Below are 19,410 nucleotides of genomic sequence, written 5' to 3'. Positions count from 1 at the left end.
GTCATATAAACCCATTTTGTGAAAGGGAGAAATTGCTTGACGTATCCTCTGAAACTGATGATCAATATTGTGTTGGAAGTTGTTCAAATGAACACGAAGCGGAAAACCTGGTTTTGACACAAAAGTGAGTATAAATTACAACAGCGACACCTTAACGACTCACGAGGGCTCTCGTTATCACGTTAATCCTGTTACTGGAGAGTTACTGCATCAATTAAACAATCTGTTTCCGTTAAGCGAGGGTAGTTAGTATGAACAATGACGTAAATAACACAATCTGTGCAGCTTTTCAAATTACCTGGCACAGGCTGGTGTGAAGGGTAGCCAGAATCACCAAAGGCATAAACAACAGTTTAATGCCGTATTTATTTCACCGTCCAATCTCGAGTAGACACAACAACGATTATAACCCCACTGGCTTAACGGTCCCCATCATATAATGCCCCAGTAAACGAATTTACTGATCAATATATGCGATACAAGTGTTTTGTCCGGGCGGGAATAATAAACTCGCTTTCAAGTTCCTAACAGTTCCACAACGCCTGCGATCGACCGTATGTGTAGCAACGGTAGACGACAGCTTAAAGGGTCAGGTGGAGTGAAGTTTTCTTGGATAAGCGTCGTACTCTCCCACAATCGTCAGTTTCCTGAGGTGAGTTATATGTTGTCTGTTGAAGTACATTGTATATGCACATGTAGTTGAAGACAATCAGATACTGCAGTTTCCGAATCAGCTAGACGGCCAAATGAGTGTTGGGGTAGGATTCTTCGTTGTATCGAGGAGTTATTGCTTTGCATACTCATCTGTTTAATACATTTTTTACAATGAAAAACATAAGTGTTATATTTTAACTGAACGGAGAGCACAGATGACTTACATCAGATTATGAACTACACCTGCGTATACATTTGATTGCATTAACTAGGAAAGCACGGAACACACAAGACGGAGGACACTGACTTTGAAATATATGTGACTTCGGTTAACTGTGCGTTTATGATATACATGTGAAGGTTGTTTGAGTGATATTAACTTTGACCATTAGTACGATTAGATTGAAAGGCTTAAAGTATGATATAGTTATCTATAAGACTTACCAGACTTGCCAGATGGACACGTGCTTTGTATAGTACTAACCGGGAAACTGACAAGCATAAAAAATATTTCCAAAGAAATATTGAGTACTTTTTGTGCATACCTCTGCTTCATCCGATGTCAACATCATCCTTTATTCCAAAGGAAAGGAAGTTGCATTTTGGTTTCTACTTCCGTTTTTGTGAGTTTTTGTGAGTTGTTCCCATATTATACATCTACATAAAAAAATAGTTCACAAAAGAGGATAATTAATGTGCAGACACATTTGGTGTTGTGATATGATCAGACAAATAAATATACCATTATATACCAGATATACCATTATCAATGTATTTGGAGAAAGCATCTTTGCTATCTCTAAGATCTGCATATTCATCAAAATGCCAAAGAGCATGGCAAACTACAATCATGAAGGCTGTTCTCAAAGTGAACTAGTGGCTTTGAATCTGATTTGCGGACGTACATGTACAAAACCGGTAGAAATGATTACATGGTGTGTATTGAATGTTTACAATTCGTCATATTATGCATACATGTCACATGTGACAGCGGTACCCTCAGTGGGTACACATGTTGTGAATACTCAAGGGTTTCCCAGTGAGTGTCAACATTTTTCATTAAGGACAAAACACGATGTTGAAGAACCTGCTTTTTTGATTGATCAATTTCGTCAGCGAATCACATTTGAAACGACAGTAAATCGTTCTCGAAGACATTGGTAATTGCTTAAAAGTGCACTCGGTTGGAAATTGAACAATTTAACTAATGAAACTACACGGACGGAAATCTGCTTGTAGAGTCTCAAGAAATGATCAATCATGTGGGATCACAATGTGAGAACAGAGCTGACGAGGTATGGATGCGCTCCTTCTACTTAGACTTTTAGCTTTTAGCTGACTTGAGCTGATCCAGTGCTCACTTATTCTTCTGCTGTCTCATCCCCTTTGACATTCATACAATCCTGTAATGAGTCCCTGCGCTTCCAACATGCCCCCTCTCAGTTGCAGAGTTTGGAACTTCAGAAGTAGATCATTATTATTGTATTTATATTATTTTTGATTTTATTTATCATTTTATTTTGTTACCACCTCCTCCTCCTCCTCCTCCTCATCATCATCATCAAAAAACGCCTTTGATGGTTTTGTCGTTGTTCTGTTTAGGTAAACATACACTAATGTCCAAGACAACCGTGTCCTAAGTGAAGAGGGGGGGGGGGGGGGGGGGGGGGGGGGGGGGGACACAAATTTAGTGCTTGTTGGCAATTTATTTTATGAAAGACATGTAAAAACGTTATCAAAGTGACACAGAGCAAATCGTGAAAAATGATTGAATTCGTGCTGTACACTGTTGGAAACAAACGTTTCGCGCCCGGTCGCGGTCGTAGAGACCCTTGTCGTAGAGAACCAGTAAGAAACGAATGTTTCCAAAAGTTGGCGAAAGAACGGTTTAATAAATTCATTACGGTTAAACGCAATGTAACACACGTTTTACCTCGTCGCGTTGAGAATATCATCCGTATCATGCATTTTGAAATTGTTTTCTTGAATTTTGACTTAACAGATATCCTTCGAAAGTTAGACTTCACAATTGGAATACAATTATTTCTGTCGATGTTCGCCCCCGTCTTTGTTTGTTTGTTGTTCAGCAATATCCCAGCTATATGACGGCAGTCTGTAAATAATCGAGTCTGGACCAGAAGAATCCAGTGGTTGACACCATGAGCATCGATCTACATAATTGGGATACATTGACATGCATCAACAAAGTCATCGAGTCTGACCACCTGATCCCATTAGTCGGCTCTTACGGCAAGCATAGGTTTATGAAGATCAGTTCTAACCCAGATCTTCACGGGACTCCCGACAGTAACAATTTGTTTTGGCCAAAAATTATTATGTGATCAACTCCTTCCTAACCAAGATCAACGTTTCACAAATCTCATTTTATTGCTCCTGAACATATTTCAGGCCAGGATACAAAAGTTAAAAATAAAACATATTAAGGATTTCCAGAGGTCGAGTTGTTGCAAGACGGTTTTATTTGAAAGTACATAAATATGTTTACATAAATAATGATATTCTACCCCCAAATCTCTGAATGTGAAAAGTGGATAAATCTTTTGAAGAAGGAGTATGTTATGCCACCGACGTATTTCAATTAGAAGATGATGACAAGAAATAAGTATTAATAACAGAACCTCATTCCAGAGATAAGGGTTTCTCTTGGACAATGACGTTTAACTATTAAGAAGTCACTGTTTTGACCACTTTATCTATTTGGAGGCAGTTGCCACGTAACAATGGATCCCAATATATATTGGAGACAAATCGTATGTTGTATAATTTATACATAAAACAACTGCTTTTATCTATCAGATATAATATTTTATTTTTTTTTATATATATCCATCCGTTGGCGATAACACTGTTTAGAGAACATATTGACTTTCACTTTGTGTGTGTTTATTTGCCTATGAACCTCCAAAGAATGAGGGCCAAACTGTATGAACGTCGGAGCCTGCGACCTTAAGCTTTTCCCCTCAGCGCAGAAGTTCTATCCAGAATACCAAACGTGCTCTCAACTTTTTGACACAGTACTTAAAATTACATAACATTTTACACGCGCATTTCAACTTCCGGGCAAAAAAACGTATACACCTATGTTTGGTGGTGAAATGAAAGAAACAGGAACTTTAGGGCTATTCGATGGTGAAGTATTTAATACGGGGATCATAGTTTAGTTTTGGACCTCAAGTTTGCAACGTTTCCAGCCCTGTAGCGTTTTCATGACGTTTGTAATTCTTAGGTTAAATCCATTTTTCAAGTGTATCCTTTCTTTTGCCCGGCAGTTTATTTTGAACACTTGTCGTACGTCCCTTTCTCCAACACGACTCTCTTCATATGATGTCTTAGTGCAATATGACCGCTGAACATGAATTACTGAAACGAATATGCAAGTTTTTTTAATCAAATGTCGAACATTTTAAGTATCTTTATTATGGTATGTTGTATCAATACTTAGCAGTGTTTGAATCATCTCATCAAACGCTAATTTTTGCAACGTTGCTAAAACTGTGCTCCTTATTTTATTATGCAACATGTATAAATATATGATTTTACACGTATTGACTCTTGCACGCATACTACCGTTACATGTGTCTACGCTTTACATAACCCTCTGGATGCCGAGCTATTTTTCTGACGCACATTTTCATGAGAACTGAAGAGTGAACGTTGTGCGAGAATTGCACTAGCGCGGCATTGAGTCTGGATTTAGCTATAAAATTCAGCAGGGTGGGGAATATTAAACTTTCTATCTGATGGTTTGAATTGTCGATGTTTTATTATCCGTAAAAACAGCAAATTTCTCCAATTTCACATCGTACAACGGTAAAAGTACTATGCTACGAGTTATATTAAACAGCTTTTGGGAAACTGTGAGCCGTAAAATTACACCCCAATATATATGTATGAAAAGGTCTTGTATGCTTATGTATAACGTATACATTCAATACAAAAATAGCTTGCCATAAAAGAAGAAAACCGATTTTCCTCTTTAAGGTGTACATACTCACAAACGGGGAAAGAACTCTGCAACGCTCAGACGTAGTCCATTGTAACTCAGGTCGCTTGGTGAGAATTTGCTGTGGATAACGACAATAAATTTTCACAAGGAACAAAGCCATTCCAACATTAATCGATATTGAAACCGTATACATTTTGGGATGACCATAAATTTTAAGAAATGATTTAATCATGTTAAGTAAAAAGGAAGTAATAGCACAATGGATGGCTCTATCTAACATGTAAATTTTCCCTTACACCCCCGCATTCACCTACTTATGTGAGGATAATTTTTCTAATGTTGCACCATTATTCATGGAGTTCTGGAATTATCATCAAATGTTCCTACTTACTGAAACATGGACACCTTTTTGTTTGACGTCGTAGCTCGTTTTATGTCTTTGTCGACGTTGGAGAAAGGCGACATTGTTATATTAATCAATATTTCTCTCTCCTAATAGTGGTTCATACATTTGTAAAACAGAACTTAACGGTTTTTAGATAACAACAATGAATGTTATTACCATTTAAGTAATGTATTGAAAAGATGAAAAAGAAAATTGAAGAAGACGCGTCAGTTATCAAATTTACATAAATCAAATACTCAAAAGAAATAATGATATTTTTAATACTATACATTAATGTCAATATTCGTATGGAGCTATTTCTCTTCATCTCGTCTCAGAATTATGCCATTTTATTACAGTTTGTACAGAATTATGAAAACAGTTTAATATCCTGTTTTCACATTAAAAAAGGTAATTCATAAATCTTTTGCTAATCTTTTACCCGCATTTAGTTAATCGCTAGACATGCAGCTACATTACCATCTCATCCTACCGGGTACCCATTCACTGCTGGGTGAACAGGGGCACATTTCGAACAAAGTCACTTGCCTAAGGAGACACCACATGTGGTACATGTGCTTCAGCGTGGGGCAGGATCGAAGCCTTAGAATCTCTCAAGAGTCAAGCTTAACGTGGTCACCCATCCAACTACTCTCCGAGACCGACGTTGCTCAATTTCACCTGATTTGTGATCTGTGCGCTGTGCACAGGACCACGTGCCGCCACAATTACACACCAAAGTAATTGCGTACAAATTGCAGTTACATTTTACATTTCACCTTTGAACATGTATATAAAGGTAAGAACTAGGGCATACGGCACTAATCATGTCAATTAGTAATATAACTACTCTCACAAAAACAGGGGATAATCAATGGTTCATAAACTGTGTGGTATAGATGTACGTATGATATGATATTGAACATTATTTAATATCTATATCATGATTGCAACTGAAATTAGCAGTATAGAATGACTGTGTGTACGTCTGTTCACCCGACCTTCAACTAATAAGACATACTACCGGCCACCGACTTTTACAAAATGGATTCAGGGATCGTATACATAAATGTGTTTTAAGTAATAAGAAACAATCTGAAAATCTGCGTATTGTTTTTTTAAAATGGTTTCCATTGTAACTAAGAGAATACGTCAGAAATGAAGATACATACCGTCGTCGTTGAGCGTGATTTTGTGTCTGTCACGGCGTCAAGCAGAACGGAAGCTTTGATAATATTTGTTGAATTTACCAAATCATTGCAAGGTATCTGTTTCTAATTCCCCGGTTCTTGCGACGATACCCTTTCCGTTAATGTTCTTAAATCACATAAAACTGCAAAAATTTGGAATGCTCAAAACTGGGAGCAGATGCTACACAGCGTCAAATTTGAAATTTGGCTTCAGGGCACAGTGTTCGTTTTCAAACCTGATATATTTATCGGAATTAATTAAATATATGACAAATTAAAAGACAATTCGTCATTTGATACAAAAGTGTATGAGGAATTCCGGGATGTATGAATCTCATTTGAAATATCCATCTATGTGATGTAAAAGGCGTCTCATAACCGGCATAGCTAAAGGTGGTTTTAGTAAACGCCATCTAATATGACAGAAAGTTCACCGGGTGCTTGTGTTTGCGAAATTCCGAAAACTTACAGTACGATTCTGGGGTCATCGGGGACGCTTCAGAATGATCATTCGTGACAAAATCAATCGTACACATCCGTGATCACGAATGTTCTCTTGTTTGGTTATTAACTCTCCGACTTAATGCCGATTACTTGGATTTCAAAAGATTTGTGAATAGTGATTTAGTAAAATATCAAAAGTAGCGACATTTACGATAAACCTATTTTTCAGAGGGTGTTTTTAGTATTTTTGCATTGGCTAAAATGACTGCGGATTAGTTAGGGCCGAATTTAAAATTGCGAAGTATATATGTATGCATGTAGTTGATTTTAACTTCAAAGTGAGGGTTGAAGGAGAGGGAAGTGTTTCCACCTCTGCCTCCCAGGAGGTTAATATTCGGCGTACGAACATGAACTATAGGCTTACTTGACTATGTACTCGTATTTGTTCACACTGGTATCTAGTGATCTGGTTGGCAGCTCGTCTTGTCAAAGACAATACAAGCAGGCGCATATCATGACGTCATAATGTTCGATGTGACTGCACATGTTTGTCACGTCATAACTGATCCTGTTCTGGCTTTGAGTTACCCCACTGAGTCGGAGGGGCGCTATCGAGTTTATTGTCACACATAAGATATGACACAATAGCATGTCTTTTTTAACTTGGTATTGATAAATTGGTTACATTTTGACCTGTTGTTTGTCTTCCTAGTACACCCACTGACCTTCGGTTTCGAGGTGTTCAAGCCATTCCAACTCGTAAAATACAATACATCCCACTAGTGACATAGTAATTCAGAACCCACCAATGGGACGTTCTTCGCTGACACTTGTTTAATTTAGTGTAGGTGTACTTCATCACTGTCAGTTTCTCATTTTCGCGGGGAATCAGCTTGGCAGTCGGAAACCCTTATCAGTCATAGATATCCTCTCATAGACAGATGTACACGGTTCTGGGAAGCTAATTGCTTCGGTAATGCATTTAATATGGAAGCTACTTTTCACAACAGAGAATTCTTAAATTCTGTGTGTGTTCATAATGATTTTATGAAAGTCATGTCATCATGGATGTATTTGTTTCGCGCGTGGGAAGTTCACACATTCCCCTACTAGTACAGTATCACACACGCGCGCGCACACACACACACACACACACACGCACGCACGCACGCACGCACGCACGCACGCTCTGACAGGATATTTGTGTCTATTTCCGTAACAGACTGACGACTGGATCACATCGGTTTATATACTGATGCCGTAATGCAATTATCATCTTGACCTTAGTACTCTGCTTAACTTGGACATTATTCACCATCCGTATAGACAGTCACGCACCGGCTGCTATCAGAAAATCTAAATTCATTTACAGAACTTGTTAGTGTTATACACTGCCGAGCAAAAGAAAGTATACACCCATGTTTGATGGTAGCTAAAAATAAAACAAACAAGAAAAGGTTATTCGGTGGGTGGGTGTGTTTGATACAGGTATCATAATTGTGTTGTGGCAGTGTTTCGGTGACTGTTTCCAGCCATTTAACGTTTTGATAACGTTTGTAAAACTGTTTGGTCAAATCCACTTTTCAAGTGTACAATTTCTTTTGCCCCAGAGCTCATTTAGAATCCAACCAGATACCATCCAAACTCCATCCATACAAAAGATTTTGTCTGAAATGTGGCAATAGTTTGAATATGGCTTTGCTGTACGCTGTCGTGTGATGGTCGCTTATTCACACCAACGTTTAATCAATCGGACTAGAAGGTCATAATCACTGCAAAAGCGGTCAAAAGGAGGCAAGTGTTGCTATCTGTGTGGATAGTCGATGCTCCGACATGAATATTCCTGTCTGAAGACAAGATATACATATTATTTATTCTCAATATGGCTGTGACTATCTGGAATATTGCTGTAATATTCACTTCTCTAGGCTGTTTAATTATTTCATGATTGGAGATGTAGTAATAAGAAACGTTTGGTCATTATGGCACTATTTTGTGAATGTATATCACATATTGACATAACAGATCATTGCAAAATTATGATACTAACATATACTTGTATTTCTTACCTCATGTATGCATACTAACACAACTAAAACATTGACAAGCTGTTCATGATGTAACATTTACATATATCATAACAAATTAATACTGGTATTTAGATAATGATAACTCTCACCTTTTGGGAACTGCTAGTCTCTCGACAAATGAGTTTGGTTCATTTGCATGAAGAGTAGACGCAAAGAACGTTATTTATTACAATGAATGCTTTATACAAATCCTCTCGAATGTCCCTTTTAAAATTAAAAATAGCACATGCTCGTATTTGGACACACTGAAATAAATTATAAGAAACTTAACTCACCAATGGGTCATTCTTCGCTGACAATTGTTTAAATTAGTGCAAGTTTACTTCATCAGTGTCAGCTGATCATACTCGCGAGGAAACAAAATCAGCTTGACAGCCGGAAATCCTAGTTCACTATTTCAGTAACGGATATCCTCTAAAAGATAAATGCCCAAGGTTCTCATTTATTTCGATTATTTTGTCTTTTGTTTTGAACGAAATTGGAGCCGGATATAGGGAATCTAGGTTCTTGTGGGCCTTGGCAAGCTGCATAGGGCAGGTCGCGTATTTCACTGTGACATTCACCTTTGTGACGTTAAAGTCACTATGATTCCAGTGGAATCCGAGTTATAATTTGTTCTCCATAATCCATGTTTGTCGTACTGAATGCATTGGAGTGAGATGCTCGATAGCTTCGTCATCGTACCCCCACTGATGATATAAGGACGTTGCTCAAACTGGGTTGTCTGTCCGACAACAAACAAATAATACTTACCCGTCTATGAATGCAGCGTTGAGGGAAAACTATAGATATTGGATAACGGTTTTGTATGACATTTGTGTGTGAGATTTTGTTGATGTTATATCATGTACTCCTTTGTTAAATGACAAACCGTTTGGTACTCAACGTCAGAATTTCTAAAATTTAATATCCTTCGATAATGTATTTTAACGTTCATTATATCAACTAAACTATGAATCCATGCACTTATTTGGTATGACATTTTTGGTCAGTGATCCGTTAACCAGATAAGAAAAACTGAAATAAAATTGACATCGACAGTTTTCTGCATATATTTTTGGTATTCGGATACAAACGCCACGGCTCCTTTATATACCATGGTATACGTCTACAGATGTCGATGTACTGCACCCAAACCATAATTGTAGCTTGTCATCTTCACAACGATTGACGTCTATTGGATTCAGGCAGCAGAGGGTTCTCAATGTCTTTTGTCTAGTGCAATATCCTTCAGATTGGCTGTGTCTGACAATTTGCCATCTTCCCGGAAAATTCCTGTCAGGCAGTTTCACATCCACGGTAACGAAAGCAGTCAATGTGACTGTACTTCAACTTGAGATAATTTCTGCATTGAAATAAATGCTTGCCGTCTCACCTGCTCGGACACGAACATCCTTTCGTGACAACCGTCGAGGTATTTGTGTCCGAAGACTAAACGGAATTAACGCTTATGTTAATTTCAAACGACTTTATCAGTGGTTCACTGTGTAGATACCCAGTGTTTGACAATGGAGAGGATTGGGTCATGTCTGTGCGTTCAACACAATCATGTCGTTCTGGGACCCAAAATGAATGTGTGTATGTGTGTGTGTGTGTGTTAGTGTGTGTGTGTTAGTGTGTGTTAGTGTGTGTGTGTTAGTGTGTGTTAGTGTGTGTGTGTGATTTGGTGTGGTAGGGTTGCACTTAACTCTTTGTTCTATATTATATATATATATTAACAAAAACTCTGTCGACTCTGAGATCATGATGAATAAGGTTGAAAAATATTCGGTAACTTTAGATCTGAGCTTTGAGATGAAGATCCCGTCCCAAGTTCCTGTATGGACACTCAGGGAAATGGCTATGAATAGTCTTTGTCTTCGCAGAAAATAGCATACATTGGTTGAAGTATGACACTGATGGAGGTAGCACCAGTGCAGAGGCCTAAAAGCAACTGATGTGCTGACAGACTAAGGATCGGATTGGGCAACAATGGGCCCCACGACAAGCGGATCTTGGTAACTATGGGATGCAACCCGCGCGTCGAATTGTGGCGTCTTTAATCTTAACAAATTAATTTTACATGGCAACAGGAATCATTGTGTCTTCTGATAGAATCAGGCATACATGTGGTCGATATCAGGAACATCCATCAAAGCAATCCATGCATGGCTGACTGGATATTTAACCGGGAGAGTACGTCTGATGTATCAATATTCTACATTTACTAATGTACACGTCTTCTGATTGTCACTCGTTTTGGGTTCGATTCCCGCTTAGACCTGATTGGGATCTCAGTTGTATCGACTCCACACCAGACTGAGTGCTCAAGGGTTTTACTTAGAAATTAAACGTTTACGATATATATAAAAGCGACAAAACCCTTTCCATAATCATAAGAATTCATTGTACGCTTTCGGCTATATCATAAGCATGTGTTATGAATCACTGTCAAATAGTGATGATACAATTGCAAGGTGTTCGCGAAAATGTGATATGAGTCACGTTTGGATTACCTCCCACCTGACGTTGACACGTCAAGATAAATCTGAAGCGACGTAAAGACGAACTCACTCACGTTCCTTTTCTGATTGGCTCAGTGTTATACCAAGTGCAGAGCAGTCTATCGATTTAATGTCTCTGGTTACAAGTTTGAAACATGTTCAATGCCATATTCTAACAAAGAAAATACATGTACGAGACCCGTGAAGATTTTTACAGACCGCGGTCATCTAGCTGGAGCATTGCTGAATGCGGCGTTAAACAAGACACGAACAAAACAAAACAAGCATGATGGAAAAGTTTCGAAAAGTGACGTGAAATAAAAATTGCACATGTAGAAGTTTCTTTTTCTTGAAAAATGTCATGCATCATAGATATCAGGAAAATGTCTTTTTCTCCAACGTAATGTATCCCACACTCAGCAGTAACCCATGCTGACATGCCTGAGTCGCACCTTGCACCAAAACGTATAACAAATGACACTCAGGGAAGTATATTGATTCAGGAAGGTGATATTAGGTTGTACACCGTCTATGTTACAGCGTCATACGACGGTGTCATCTCGGAATAGACCGCTACTTCAGAACTGCATATTTGATAACACCAAAAACCAGGGCCCACTTGCACAAAGGACCAGTGAAGATCCGGGGTTGAATAGGTCTTCAGTAACCCATGCTTGCCATAATAGGCGACTATGCTTGTCGTAAGGGGCGACTAACGGGATCGGGTGATCAGGTTCGCTGACTTGGTTAATGCATGTCATCGATCACAATTGCGTGGATCGGTGCTCATGATGTCAATCACTGGAGTGTCCGGTCCAAATGCGATTATTTACAGACCGCCGTCATATAGTTGGAATATTGCTGAGTGCGGAGTTAAACAACAAAGAAACAAACTTGCACAAAGCGATCTTGGTGCTAAGATGATCGTAACTCCCATACTTTAACATAGGCTTGATATAATCTTATCGCTAAGATGTCTTTGTGCAAGTTTGTTTCTTTGTTGTTTAACGCCGCACTCAGCAATATTCCAACTATATGACGGCGGCTGTAATTGTGTAAACGATGGCAAGTGGGTCCAGACTAATAGCCTGTAATGTTTGTTTTGTGAGTACAAATAGGGAGCTGTCGTCGTCGACGATTATAACGTGGGATAGGTTCGTCGTTGCTACACAACAGCTACTCCTCAGGTTGTTGCGTGCATGACGCAGAGACACCTCTCACACATATGTCTGGCATCGTGACAACAGGTTAAATGAGCTGAAATGCACTGTCACCACTTTGGCTGCTACTTATGATACACCAAAGTGGAAATGAGTGGTGGCTCAGTCTTCATACACAGTCCGCTCGAGGACCAAGTTTGTTGACACGACATATTCCTTTAAACAATTAATTGCCTGTACCAGGTTTTGATTTGTATCTATGTTCTCTTATTTTCATTTGTCTTCTTATAACACTGTGCGCAAATAACATGAACTTGTGCCGAGAAAGATTATTGATTTTCTGGTACAAATACGGTGCTGATATAAAAATCTTTGTAATTAATTCATAAAAAATGAAGCTGAGGTAAACTGAAGAAACTGGATAAATAAATACAATACTCTTTGAACATTCTTTCATTGACATGAACAAAAAATCAAAGTAAATACCAAAGCTACAACTGCAGTTTCATGTGTATATTTGTTTTCATGGCGACCTAGGTACAAAATGTTTACATTAATGTCTGTAAGGCGTCGTCATAAACCGCAAATGTATGATGTGTTGAGCTTAGTTCAAGTTCGGATGCACTCATAAAAATTAATTGCAATCCCAAAATGGCGCAGGGGGCATATTTCTACAACGTTGGTGCAATCCAAGAGCAACCGAAAGGTTGTGGTATGGCGAATCTGATATTTAAAGAGACGACCAGTGGAAAATGGCACAGTTTGTAAATCAAAATAAGGTGCCTAGGGCGAAAGGACCGCACGTGCCCTCCAACAGGAATGAGAGTTGGTTTGGGCGAGGTTACGCAGCGCCTGTTTTTGCTTTCAGAGCATCCGTGATGGTTTGTAAGACTGCTAATCTTGGTTACTTGGTCACTGCATTGGTAGGGAATGAATGACAAAGGTGAATACTGAACAACCACAAGCTAAGCCAATAATGCCTAAAGCCATGTGCTCAAACTGTTACATAACAACGTTTGTTAAATTCTATTGAAGACGTTTTTTGTTTTTAAAATATTCTGATCTTATCTTTGGTCAGGTCCGTTTTAGCACTTTACAGACGTAAGCCAGTTGTCCGTGTGATACGATCACTACTTCAGCACGCTGGTGCGTGTTTCGCAACACAATTCTATAATTACAATGAAAGTCACTTATAGTACTTTCGCATTTGTTATGAAATTAATAATTTCGTTTATTTTTCGCCATCGTCTTTGATTACTCCATACACCGTGCCCTGACGATTTTGTTATCGGGTTCATAGGAAACGAGAATTTAACGCGAGCTGTGTTTGATCTTTTCTTTCTCTGACTTGTCCTTCTACCATAAACCGTACCACATTATACTGTAGTTCACGAGTGGTTGCTATCAATAAAGAAATCGAAAACTAAGTGGAATCTGTCAACAATACAATAGCTCGTAATGATAAATATTTCACCTTGTCCATACGGAACATCCCAGATCTCGGCTATCAAGTGCGTTTTGTGAGATCCGCCTTTATGAATTCCCAACCTCTGTGACTTCTAACGTGATACTATGCTAACGAGACGCCTGGTAGAGGCTACGCGATTGACCTAAGAAATTCGGAACAATAAATAAGATAATCCTTGACTGATGTCGTAGCAGCTACGTTCTAATTTCCCTGACGAAATTCCGTTGCTGTAAACTGGTGTACTTCAGCCAGTCGGAGGATGTACGAGGAGGAATGTTGTTTGCAAGTGTTAAGAGTTGATTGTCTGGTACGACACAAGATATATACACCACGTAACACCAACTGACATTAGTGGGGTTTTAGCTGCACAGAAGCGCGCTCGGTTTATTCTTTCTGTCGAGATGTGCTATTTTACGACATGGACAGGAACAAATGGAAGGCCATAAAACAGTAATTACCGTTTGGAGTGTGTGTTTTTTGTCTGCTCATGATTTCAATTCTACAGCCAATTGTCAGATGTTAAACACCCCAATTTATATTCATTTGTATTAAATACGTCTCTTCAAGACAGAAAAGTGTGTGTATAGGACAAGTGTACAGGAAAATAATGCATTATGATGTATAAACTTGTATGTGTTCCTAAAAAAGCATATTCTTTCACCTTTACCTGAAACTGATGACATGGAAAAGATTGTACAGAACCATTCTCATAACTCCATTATGCAGACAGTAATAAATCCTTTACGTAGCCTTGAAATCCAAATATAATAACTCAATCTGACTTAAATGAGAGAAATTTGAAATGATAGAGGAACGTTTTAAGAAAACGAACATAAAACCTATGTCAGTCATGTCAGTCTGTGTTGTGTTATTGAGCTTCCAATAGTACATGTACACGTAAGTCACAACTTTGAACTGTGACAATGCCGAATCTATTGACTGGGAAGGAATCATGTACCAACACTATTTGCTAAAGGTATACATGTCTGTACATGGTAAACAGTAAATGTCAATTCATTCAGGTGTTCACTTTAGTATGTCATGAACAGTGTTCAAATAAAGGTGAAGCGACGAATTAAACCCCCCCCCCCCAACATCATTCACGAGTAACCGTCACATTTTACAATGACACAAGGTAAAAGGGATGAGCATGTCCCTCCTAGTGTGCGCGTGGTTCATGGGTTTTTAACGAGGTAAACAATTGGGTAAGGCTGTACATTATAACATTCCGAACTCCATATTAAATTGATAAATTGGCAAGGGCAGATTTTTACATTGTTCAAGTGCTAATAATATCAGTCTTGCTTGTCACGGAATAAATATTACACGGGATATATTTCGTTAGTAACACCGACAACTCAATTAGAAATGATTGACAAATATAACACACGTAAAGTAGGCTCTTTGGAATCATATTCACAATACCTATATTAAACGTGGACTATTCTGAAAAGTTATCATGGTCACAATACTTAAATTAAACGTTGTCTATTCTGAAGACATATTCCCAGTACTGATTAAAAGGTCTCCCTTTCAGTTTACGTCAAGTTATTCCAAGGCGCATACGAAATATGATTTTTCCATAGAGCGAGATCACTTCGGATACGACCCATCCCTGTGAACACTACAGTGCCTTGATTCACCACACCTTTTTAATCACGTGCACCTATGCATTGTCAGCCAATTGATCAATGCTGACTAATACTTACTCGTCACAGGATGGAAATCGTCACGTTGATAGTGTCGGCAATGTTTGACGTCCTGTACTGTACTGTAGTTATTCACGGACATTTCAGAACAGTTTGGACATGCATAAGTTCATGTCCTCTCTCGTTTAGAAGAGCTATTAATTACGCGATGTAGCTGGTTGTTGTACGGCTCGCGATGTAAATATATAGTCACTGTAATAAATGAAAGTGTGTAATATATAATACATCTTTCCAGGTTCATAATAGGGACACAAATATAAGAATTATTTTCCACCGACGTTCATACAGTTTGGCCCTTACTCTATGAAGGTTCATAACCCTAAGATCTCAGAAAAAGGAAATGTCATTATTTCAAATATCACAGGCTACCAGTTACCTTTGTTGATTATTGTGAAACAATAACATAAATTTGAACGTTTTCACCATTGAAACTAAACGGCTTTAAGATCCTGATACCATAAAAACATTTGTTTGCCTTGGCCTATAAATTTTTTCTTGTTTTACATGATGCCAAATTGTATTAATTTTTTAAACTGAGGGCGTCGGATTTCCTAAATATAACAACACAGTATAATGACATGTCAGTAATCTGAAGAACGCAGCAGCGCTAATTGATTTTCCCTGTTTGAGTCAATCACAACTGCAATCTTATATTCATGTATGCATTCATTCTGGCGGTGTTTGAATAATCATGCTTATTGCACGGAAGATGAAAATGAGAGGAACCGTATAATTATGTCTGATATGTATTTATGTATGTATGTTATATTTACTTGCTGTAAGCAGATTGTGAATAAGAATAAATCAGCGTTTGCTACAATCTTGTATTTTGCGTAACGAAATGGATTAGATCAAATGTACAAGTTGAGCAGTATAAATATTTACTGGGCATCTCGATTATAAGAATTTATTAATTTATGTAAACTCGTTCTTTACGGGTTGTGAAGGAAATATTTATGAAACATTTGGATAAATAAATATCCGTTAACCGTCCGCATGTAGATAATACACATTCCTCTTAATAACTGTAAAAATGAAAAGCGTTTCCATGACTCATCCAACAGAGAAAGCTGAATCTACCGGGTCATCGGTTTCACATGCCTTGATCCATGCATAATTATAAATTCAAGATTGTGAACATCCCTGTACAACGATTTGTGACAAGAGATATGTTTTTCAAGCGGTAAATATTTCCCCTGTGATGCAACAGTCCAAAATCTGTTATTACTAACTCCATGTATAGAGAGGTGTATTATAACAAGGTTATGTTACATTTTTACAAACGTCTTGTGCTGTGAAGAAAATAATATTAAATCATGATCACAGTAATATAACATTTGTTGACCTCAAGAAAGGCTTCATTACCTTTAATTGGAAAGCCTCTGATATTATATATGCCTATTTGTTTCTAGGACATGTATGATGGTAGATTCAGTACCTTACTTCGATCGTTTTCGCTATCTGGATATTTCGGCGGTTGCACTGCTTTGTCGAACCTCATTTCCTTCAGACGTTTTCATCACCTCTACTGAGCAATATCCACGATCGTCATCACTTCAGGGCATGCCGACGTGAAACATATATCAGCTACTACACAATCATGATTTACAATGTACCGTCGGTATTTTCGACCAGGGGTGGTTCCACAAAGCGATCTTAGCGCTACAATGATCGTACGTCCATATCAAAGTATGGGAATTGTGATCAGCTTAGCTCTGAAATCACTTTGTGGAATGGCGTATTGGGATTCAGAACGACACGTTATCACCAGCGGCCAAGCACACACTTGCCAAATGTGTCAACATTTCTGTTTGAACGACAGTTCATGCAAGCCGAACATTGGGTGATTACATCGTAAACTATATGGAGAACATGTTCCATGTGTGTGAATGTTTTTCAGCTGGTCACGAACTGGACAAATAGAGTTTTCTTGTGGTGATACTATTTAATTTTTACAAACAATGCTTAGAAGGAAGGACATATACATCGGACACCATCCATCACAGTCACGGCAGATTTTTTTCCAATTTCCACATTTACATTTTCATGATACTTTCCCCTGACAATATTTCATAATCAGAATTTAAGACGAATAGTTATCGAGATATTATTACGACCAAAGATCACAGGGGGAACTACTCTTCAGAATGAAAGATTCGCGCGGAAGATACATTGAATTGTAACTGTTCTCCTAATAAAAGACGCCAGTAATATGTTTTGATGATATGGCCAGGCAATGGGTGATCCCCGTCCAGATCGTCACGCACAGACGGGGTCCATTTCCCGCACGAGACATTGTAAGACACCCATGCCAATTTTTGTGTCCATATTAACTCCTTAAAATTAGCGAATGCCGTTGCTTGAAATAGTTCACAAAAGACTGATCTTCGGCATTTTAATTTGTTAATACCGATGAAATGTACTGACGGACACGTAAAGCCTTACCGTTCAAGGTTATTGGTTTGGGTTTAATGCCAGATAGCTGTGAGATGTTACTTTTCCGAAAGCAACTTGTTATTTCCATAGAAACCTGATCAAAAACTAAAGTTACTGAAGTACACACTGGCCACTTCAAAGAAAACTCATTTGCTTCTTTGAGTTCGTCAGCTGCTGTACGAGGAGGATGTCACTCTATGTTAAGTGTATTCTCAGTTTGTGTGGCTTCTTTGTGGATTCTTGTGCTGTATTGTGGATTCTTGTGTTGTGAACCGTAGTAATTGTTGCTTATTGGACAATTCTAAATATATTTTTGCTGTTCTATGATTAAGGGTGCATAGTTTTATCTACAGTTGCATAATGTTATTTAACTTATAAATTATTTGGTTCATAGCTTATTTTGTTATAGTTCTGTTTGTCATACGAGGGAAAACCAGTGTGAAACTCTGGGTCAACTAGCCCGACTGGGTGGTACGACGACTGGCTCATTATGTGTTTCTAGCTGCACCTTGTCATTGGGATGATTACATTGTGTTTTGGCCCTAAGTGTACTCGGTGTTCGTGTACATATACTCTTTCCTAAAATAACCGCACATGTGGCTTTCAAACGTTAACGGAGCAGTCTTTACATGCTCCTCTTACGTCGCTATCTCAAGTTCGGCTGTCATAAAACTAAGTACCATGTGACCACCAAAGTTCAGGATGACTACAAACACATCCTGTCCATAGAACAAAAATGCTTGCGGATTATACCTTGTTGAATGGCAGCCCATACTTGACGAAGAGCTTGGCGTAACTACTGCAGATTATGTGGCCCTGAATGACGTTGACGTAAACGTCTGTCTAGCTTATCCCATAGATGCTCAGTTGGTTTGCGATCCGTTGACCTTGGCCATTGCAGAACGTGTATGTTGTGAGGTCTCAGGATTCTGTACAGACTCGTGCTGCCATGCAGGAAAAAAGGTCGCCATGTACCTACAGAGTCGGAGCAACATATGGACGTAAGATCTCGTGTCGATAACACACACCAGTTATGTTGCCCTGGATAAACAAGATCTGTTCTTCAAAGACACGCTGATGATGTACATGTAATCGACACCTTTGCAGCTACTGAAAGCGATAAAGTTGAGATAAAATAACACCATTTTTCCTCGGACTCCGTCAGCTCGTAAACGATTACGGACAGTCTGTGCAGATATGGACGTAAACCAGGAATTTGTGTTGCTTGGAGTGTCATCGCATGTATCCATCCTGGACTACGGCGGGGATCGTTAGTGGTGTAATATTGTCGATATCGTGCGAGCCAAAAGTCAGGAAATAGCACTCTGGGCAACATTGATATGCCTTGCCACTGACGCTTACGATTCACCATCTTTACATCTATCAACAGCGTTATTTCTCACAGTGATTCTTATTAGTGATAC

General features: G+C 38.6%; 1 protein-coding gene across 1 annotated transcript in view; it reads left to right on the top strand.

Moving 5' to 3' along the window:
• The first annotated feature begins 644 nt into the window (after nucleotides 1–644).
• LOC139465132 (FMRFamide peptide receptor frpr-18-like) overlaps nucleotides 645–19,410 on the top strand; it is a 145,568-nt gene continuing 126,802 nt past the window's right edge. Inside the window, exon 1 of the mRNA XM_071246837.1 lies at nucleotides 645–652. The gene's annotated coding sequence lies outside the window, so the exon portion shown is untranslated. The remainder of the gene's footprint in view (nucleotides 653–19,410) is intronic.

The sequence above is a fragment of the Haliotis cracherodii genome, unplaced genomic scaffold (genome assembly GCF_022045235.1).
Source record: "Haliotis cracherodii isolate W230 unplaced genomic scaffold, xgHalCrac1.p SCAF_1, whole genome shotgun sequence".
In the NCBI taxonomy this organism is placed as follows: Eukaryota; Metazoa; Mollusca; class Gastropoda; order Lepetellida; family Haliotidae; genus Haliotis; species Haliotis cracherodii.
This window is presented reverse-complemented; position numbering and strand designations above follow the sequence as displayed.